Source organism: Ischnura elegans, chromosome 1 (genome assembly GCF_921293095.1).
Source record: "Ischnura elegans chromosome 1, ioIscEleg1.1, whole genome shotgun sequence".
Taxonomy (NCBI): Eukaryota; Metazoa; Arthropoda; class Insecta; order Odonata; family Coenagrionidae; genus Ischnura; species Ischnura elegans.
Window position 1 is genome coordinate 167305925 of NC_060246.1, and position 7365 is coordinate 167313289.

General features: G+C 38.2%; 1 non-coding gene across 1 annotated transcript; it reads right to left on the reverse strand.

Annotated features, from left to right (window-relative positions):
* Positions 1 to 3391: 3391 nt before the first annotated feature.
* Positions 3392 to 3463, reverse strand: Trnag-acc. Its single transcript has one exon. It is a non-coding gene; the product is annotated as a tRNA-Gly (tRNA).
* Between the last annotated feature and the right edge of the window lie 3902 nt (positions 3464 to 7365).

Sequence of the window (7365 nt, forward strand, 5' to 3'; positions counted from 1 at the left end):
CGCCACCCAAATCTTTGTACTTTGTATTCAAGTTCTAGTCTCCGAAAGATATACCTGATATAAGGACGGAATTAGCGCTTTAAAAACTTCTCAACCGTCTCTTTTGTAAATATTGTTTTGTTACTTTTGTTGCACACCCTTGCTATATATGCTTCCCATTTACCGCTGAGAGGAGAAGACATACCTTAGTGATGGAGCAGAGGTAAAACAAATCTGAAATAGCTCTACCATCAACGCTGTCAGCAGAAAAATTCTAGACAATTTTCTGAACAATTGTAAAAAATGCTAGTACATTATTCGTACTTACAAATCGAAGAGATTTATAAAGTGTTTGGAATGTTTCTACCCTCAGGTTATCACCGTCTACCTAGTCGATGGCTTTATCGGAGGTCATCTCCAGACTGCACCATCGAAATAGTTTCTAAGTCAATGCGAGGGGACAGGTTTGAAGAAATTTTAAGGTTTCTGCATCTGGCAGATAGTTATTATAATGGGGAGAGTAATGGCAAGGACAGGCTATGTAAAGTTCAACCTTTGTTTGAGATTTTGTACTAGACTTTCAACATTGTAAGCGCTGGAGAATACTGTTTGGTGGATGAATCACTCAACCCTTACTATGGTATATATGGCTGCAAGCAATGTATTAGAGGGAAACGAATAAGAATTGGGTTAAAGTTATGGTGTATTTCCGAATCAAGTCATCCTTTATCATGCTGTAGCCAACCTTCGGAGAACAGATCTTGGTCAAGGAGGAGATGTAGTTTAGGACTTGTGGATGATTGTAAATTACTACCAGGGACAAAAATATTTGTTGACAACTTAGGCCCGTTTCCAGAAACCTCACTACTGCTAGATACGTCATCAGATGATGACGTAGCCGCTGTAGCGGCCGAGCACCGCTACGCTCACCGCTGCAAAAGTCTAGTGAGGTCCATGGCATGCTACTCGCTACAAGTAATATGGCCGTCGGGTTTAGTCTGCTTATCGTCTCGCATTTATTATTAATAATTATTGATGTTTAAAGGGCTATAAGCTCATGATAATTATTTATTATTACTTAAAAACATGGTAATAATGCTTCAATAACCAGCTCTTATCCTAATGAGTAAATATTTTACCTAATTTAACTACCAATATATACTGTCAACAATACCGTGATAAAACCTCTTAGGATTCACCGTTTTAATTGCAATTAACTTCTAAACGGGCCCTGCCATGCCTTGAAAACCATTTATAATTAAAGAAAAACAAATTAGGGACATAGTAATGTCTCGCCTTGATGCTTTTGAAATACTTTTTTACGAAAAATAACCATTGTCAACGCAACTACGCTGAAACCTCGTCGACTTTGCCAAGGATTATTCAGCAATAAATACCATCACAAGAATTACTGAGTTCACAAACATTTATTTATTAACGTCGTAAAACTCACTTTCAATTCAACAAATTAAATGATTTTTTAAAACTTTTGATGATGTTTCATGGAGTTTAGGTCCATGAAACATCATCAAAAGTTAATTGAACAAGGTCAAGAATAGAAGAGGAAAAGTAGTAATATACTAATTAAATAAAATGATCACACTTTACAAGAACACTTGTCCAAGAAAAGTACTCACGAAGGAAATCAACATCAACACGACACGTACTGTTACTTCACAAATCTAATTATTTTTATTTTATTTTATTTTTATTTTATTTTATTTTTATTTTATTTTATGCTCAAACCACCGGATACAGCTCTTATTGGCCATTTTACACCGGAGTGTTCAACAAATGTAACAAGAAAACGTAGACAAACGACCATGCCCTGGACCGGGGAAACCTACCCAGGGGCCGTATTCTGTATTTCGTCCGTGCCGCACCGGTCGGTTTCCCTTTCAAGCCCACCGACTGGACATCAAACCGTACCGACAACGGATTCCGCACCGACGACGACACTTTCAGCGATTCTGTAAGGTCGTCGGTTTCAAACCAGTCGGTACGGTTCCCCTTCCTTCCCAAACAGGGAAAATCCGAATATATCCGAAGTTTCACGTGTCTCCACCAATGAAAGAAGGGTAAAAACAAGTGAAGACTCATTGGCACAGTTTGTTGTCGTCATTCTCAATCTTTTTATTTGCGGAAATTACGACTTATTGCTAGATTAAGATAAACGATATTGGATAAGTTGTTAACAATGCTTATATAATGTGTGGTAGTAATGCTGTACCTGCAGAATCGAAGGAAACAATATTACAACATCACAATAAAGTTTGTATGTGATGAAGATTTTTGTTGCTGGAATGAATTATTGAAACTATCCTTGAGATCGTGGTTTCTTTTTTTTAAATATTGGTTCCGTATAATGCTATTTATTAATGATTTGGTCATATAGTTGTCATTAAGTAAGTTCCGTCTAAATGTAATCAACGGAAGGTTATGCCATTGGCACCGTAGCAGACGAAAATAACATACCATGGAACGTGAACGTAGGATTCATATGCAAATGTAAATGTCATATTAGAGGAACAAGTTAGGAAATTGTTATAAAAATATGGAGCTGGGTGCAATTAAAAGAAGTGTAATGACGAGGAAGTAAATAAATTGTGATTGGGTGAAATACATATGTATAAGTTGCGCATTCCAAGTGAGAGAAAATGATAATATTGCGGTAAACCTCATACTTATTAACAAATATCTTCTTTTATCGTCAAGGGAATCAATGGCTGACGATGAAATGAAATATAGTTGCCCGTTAAAAATGAAAGAAACTGATACCGTTGTGGCAAACTTCATACTTAAATAAAAATATCTTATTTCTATGCCGAGAGAAACGCCAAATTGATGATTGAGTGAAATAACAGTCGCCTATTCAGAGTGATATAAAGTGATAACATTGCGGCAAAACTCATATTTAATCAAAAATATCTTTTTTATGTCAAAGGAGCAAATAAATGATGATAGAGAGAAATAAAGCCTATTACAAGCGAGTGAAAGTGCGGTAACATAAATGAGAGAAAGTCATTATATGTTAGCAAACCTCATTTTTATTAACCATTATCTTATATTTCTGTCAAGGTAATTAATATAGATGATGACACAGTGAATTATAGAGGCGTATTCGAAGGGGCAGAAAAAGATAACATTGGAGAAAACCTCATTATTTACTCGGTGATGAGGTAAAAACAAAATAAAACGTACAATGCGCACCGGGGAATTCATGAAACCCACTAGTCGGTGGCCGTACCGACACCTCTTTGCTGTCGGTACGGCTACCGACGATCTCCCGTCCTCTCGTCGGTGCCGCACCGACCGGGTTCGTACAGAATCACACGACTTCTTACCGGGAGTCGGTGTGACGTCGCACCCGACGAATCGGTGCCGCACCGATCGGTTTGGAGTTACAGAATACGGCCCCAGGCTGGACTCGAACCCACGACCTCTTGTTTGGTAGACGAGAACGTTACCCCTACGCCACCGAGGCCGGCAAAAATTAACACTAATTGCAAATAAAATTGTCCAGGAAATGTTCACACGAAGAAAATCGGGAGCGAAAACACTAACTTTAAATTCACAAATCAAATTACACACACATTGCGAACACAAGAAGTAAGTAATTAGAGCGAAACATCGGCAGCAACGACCCGTACAACTTAATGACGGCACTATTAAAAAAAATGCTCACTTTCCTTTCATTTCGCATTGTCAACAATAATTGTAACAGATGAAAACGTTTTATTTAAAAAATCATCAATTAAGCCAGCACCGAAACTTGGGTATCCTGAACAAAACTTGATAAGGTTACTCTTTTCCACCCAGCTTGGTATATTTTCGGCGTGCGGGGCCTGGGGCATCAGCCGGCTTTCCCCGGCGGCAGAGCCGAGGCCAGCCGGCAATCATCGGCGATCGACACTGTCGAGACACTTGGTACACGTCGCGGGATTTCTGAGCACCCAGATTCATCAGCATGTACCAGCTGGTTCTCAATGATAACTTTGCCGATTTAAAGGGACACTTTTCACACAATGAACGGAACCAGATTCACAGAAGAAACTTGAAGGACCAGGAAAATCCCATAGAACGGAGAATAAATTCCGTGTGAGATACCGCATCTCCTAAGACACCATATTTCCATGAACACCACTAAAACAGAGAAATTTTATCAATAATTTCTATTCAGATTTTAAGAACAAGACAAAAGATTTTCTGCTGAAATTTCACAAATCATGGCCTACTAATGTGCTTACCTTCGTTACGCCATCGTGCCGATTAAATTCAACATCCACCTTCTTCCATGACATAACCTTTAAAGAAAGACTCACAGCATCGGTTTTCTTGCACTCCAATACAACTTTCCTATCAATAATTAGTTTTAAAATCAAACTCTTCTTCCACGCCGAGATTCTACTTCCAACCCGTTTCCATTTTGCTTACAACCAAAGTCACGTTGCGATATTCGTTATTCAATTGTCGCCCTTAGTTCCTCCCAAAGCCCGCAAATTAGGGACTCAAAATGTCGCTAGATTCGTCTACGTCATCAATCCTGCCCTAAATAAATGTGGCAACATTGCCCCCACCCATTTGGAGCGTTCTGGAGTAGTGAAGTTTCTGGATACAGCATTCAGCGGAGCGCGCCGCTACAAGCTGAAGCATGGTTTCTGGATACGGCCCTTATTCACATCAGAATATCTACTTAGAATGTTGACTAGAAGGAGCTTGTGCGGCACTGGAACATTTCGTGAAAATAGAATCAATAGTGTATATAACCTTCCAGAAAAAACTGCATTTCAAAAATCAAAATGGGGACTGCTCTAGTTAAATCGAATAGTTTATAACAATGATCAATACATAGATACCATGATTACTAAAAGCATACATAATAAAATGAAAACTCCTGTTTGTTATTCTGTTTCCGAAAAGAAAAAATGGATGTATCAGTTAGTTGTATAGGGATGGCTACGGTATAATAAACTGGGATACAGGGATGCACTGCTGTAAAATTTCAAAATGAAATGTAAATTGTTCACGTAACAGTACTATAATAATACTCAAAAATATATTATTTGATGCATAATAATTCTAATTCATGTATTAAAAACTACTAATGTAGGCATGAGAAATGAATTATATAGCAAAAACGTGCTTCGACACAGTTAAATGATAATGTTAATTTTTGACCCCTTAAGTGCCCAGATGTATCTTAAGATACGTATAGGATTAAGTACTATGCAAATGTTAGAGATTTTTTAAAACATTTTTTCCGCATCAGATATGATGTCTAATCATAATTTAAGCAAAAAAAGTAAAAAGTTTTGAAAAAAATCTGGGCATTAATGGGTTAAGAAAACAGATGACAGATTTCGATATTTATTTAACATATTTCACGATAGCAATAGTCTAAATAATAAATTGAAATCCATATGAATTGCTTTCCGTATCACTTTTTCCAAATTCAAGTTCCAAAATATCCACTAGCATTGCACTCGGCACGTGGCAAGTGGTAAGTGCTTGGGCGATCTGAGATGGCTACGCGATATTTAAGCCATGACCGGTCCTCATTCAGTTTTACCGCCTCCTCTTCTCCTTCACTCGCAAAGATATTTGCGAGTGTGTTCAAAAGCGTAAAAATTATTTTTTCTTTCAACCAAAACGAGTGTTGGATCAAGGTTCTTAATTTATAAGAATTTTGTTCGTGAAAGAAATTTTCTTCAATGCACCTTCGTGGCACTGCTCAGAATCAGGGAAAACATGCAAATTACGCATGTATTACCACACACTTAAGACTCAAGTCTTGAGTTTTATTTCTTCATTCATGAGAATTTCAGTGAATTTATACGATAAATTAGCAGGAACATAATGAAATATGTACTGATATGTGAAAATTTCGTGAAGAAATAATTTTTTTATATGAATGAGTGATAAAATTGGGAATGATTGCAGTGCCAATGGATGAGAAATATTCAAAAGACGCGATCCGCATACTACAAACATGCAATTAATGATTAAATATGTAATTTATAATTACTAATTGATATTGAATTGCAAAATATTTTTGAGCAATGCTAAGTGCATATGGGGAAGAATTGTTTCATGCATTCATAAATAATTAATAATTCATCTGATCCAAATAAAATGAAGTAAAATATGGCTTACTGTCCCAAAAATCCTAACTTGGCTGTATATTTACTACACTTAAATGTATTTTACCCTGATTTAATTGTTTCATTAGGCATACTAAATTAAAGTATTTGGTATGACCTCTAATATACCTCTAGCTGCAATTACCTCTCACAATTTTCCGTCGTAAACCACGCTGAACCGGACATGGCACAAAAGCAGAGCACGGACAATGAACCGCAAGTTCAGTTTCCTGCCGACACCTGCAGCAGATACTCCTTTGGCAACCAACAGGGATGACAGACACCCCCTTGAGCTCCAAAAGTGTGCGTTTCGGAGGGTGATAACTGGCCGGGGGCCTCTCCCCCTTCACGGACAACCACGTGTGAGGGGCGGGGGGTGGAAAGGTGCCAAGGTGTGTCGCCGAGGAAACCATACAGCCGAGACACATGTCATGTCCCGCCCACCGCAGCGGAGAAGTATGGAATAGAAGAGAGGAGTGGTTTTCTCGAGTGGATCTCTCTCTCTGATCAGATACACTCGCCCTCTTTCCGGGACGGACGGCAAAAGGGCTTCTCTTCCCAGAGGCAGCTGCAGATAAGAAGAATGAGGAGAGTTGGAGGAGTCCTGCTCCCCGGAGATGTGTTTGAGGAGAAATGGAAAACGGTTCCTCCCAAAAGGAATCAGAAAGAGAGGCGAAAACAAAGAGCTGTGCATTTTTCGGGTATTCATCCGCGTTTGATGGTTTTCAAACCAAATTTTCTCCAACTACCTTTGACATGCATCAAAATCTACTCTTTGGCCATCCATTAGCCCTAGCCTCCTCAATAGGCTTGTCGAGACATCAAAGACAGATAAGTAAATGAGATTTGCGTTTGACATATGTGACTATTGAGTCTCACTTAGCATTCTTTATATTCCATAATCGTTATCGTTTATCGTTTCTGTCGAACCAAGAAACAGAGTAAGACTATTAGGTTATGTCACTTCGAAATATATCAGTTCTTAGATATTAAAACTTATTGGCGTTTTCTCATATTATGGAATTTTTTTGTTTCATTTTTATTTTTTGGCTTCTTTGTTTGATTTTTATTGCTATAGGTACACTTTATATATGCACGCTTTCTGTGTTTTTTGCCATTTCCTTTAAAATGAATGGATAAAATGGGCCTTTTCGGGACAGACAGAAGGGGTTCTGGTACTTTTCCCAGGGGTGGCGGCGGATAAGAAGAAGGAGTCGACCCTATTCCCAGTGAGGGAAATGGGAAA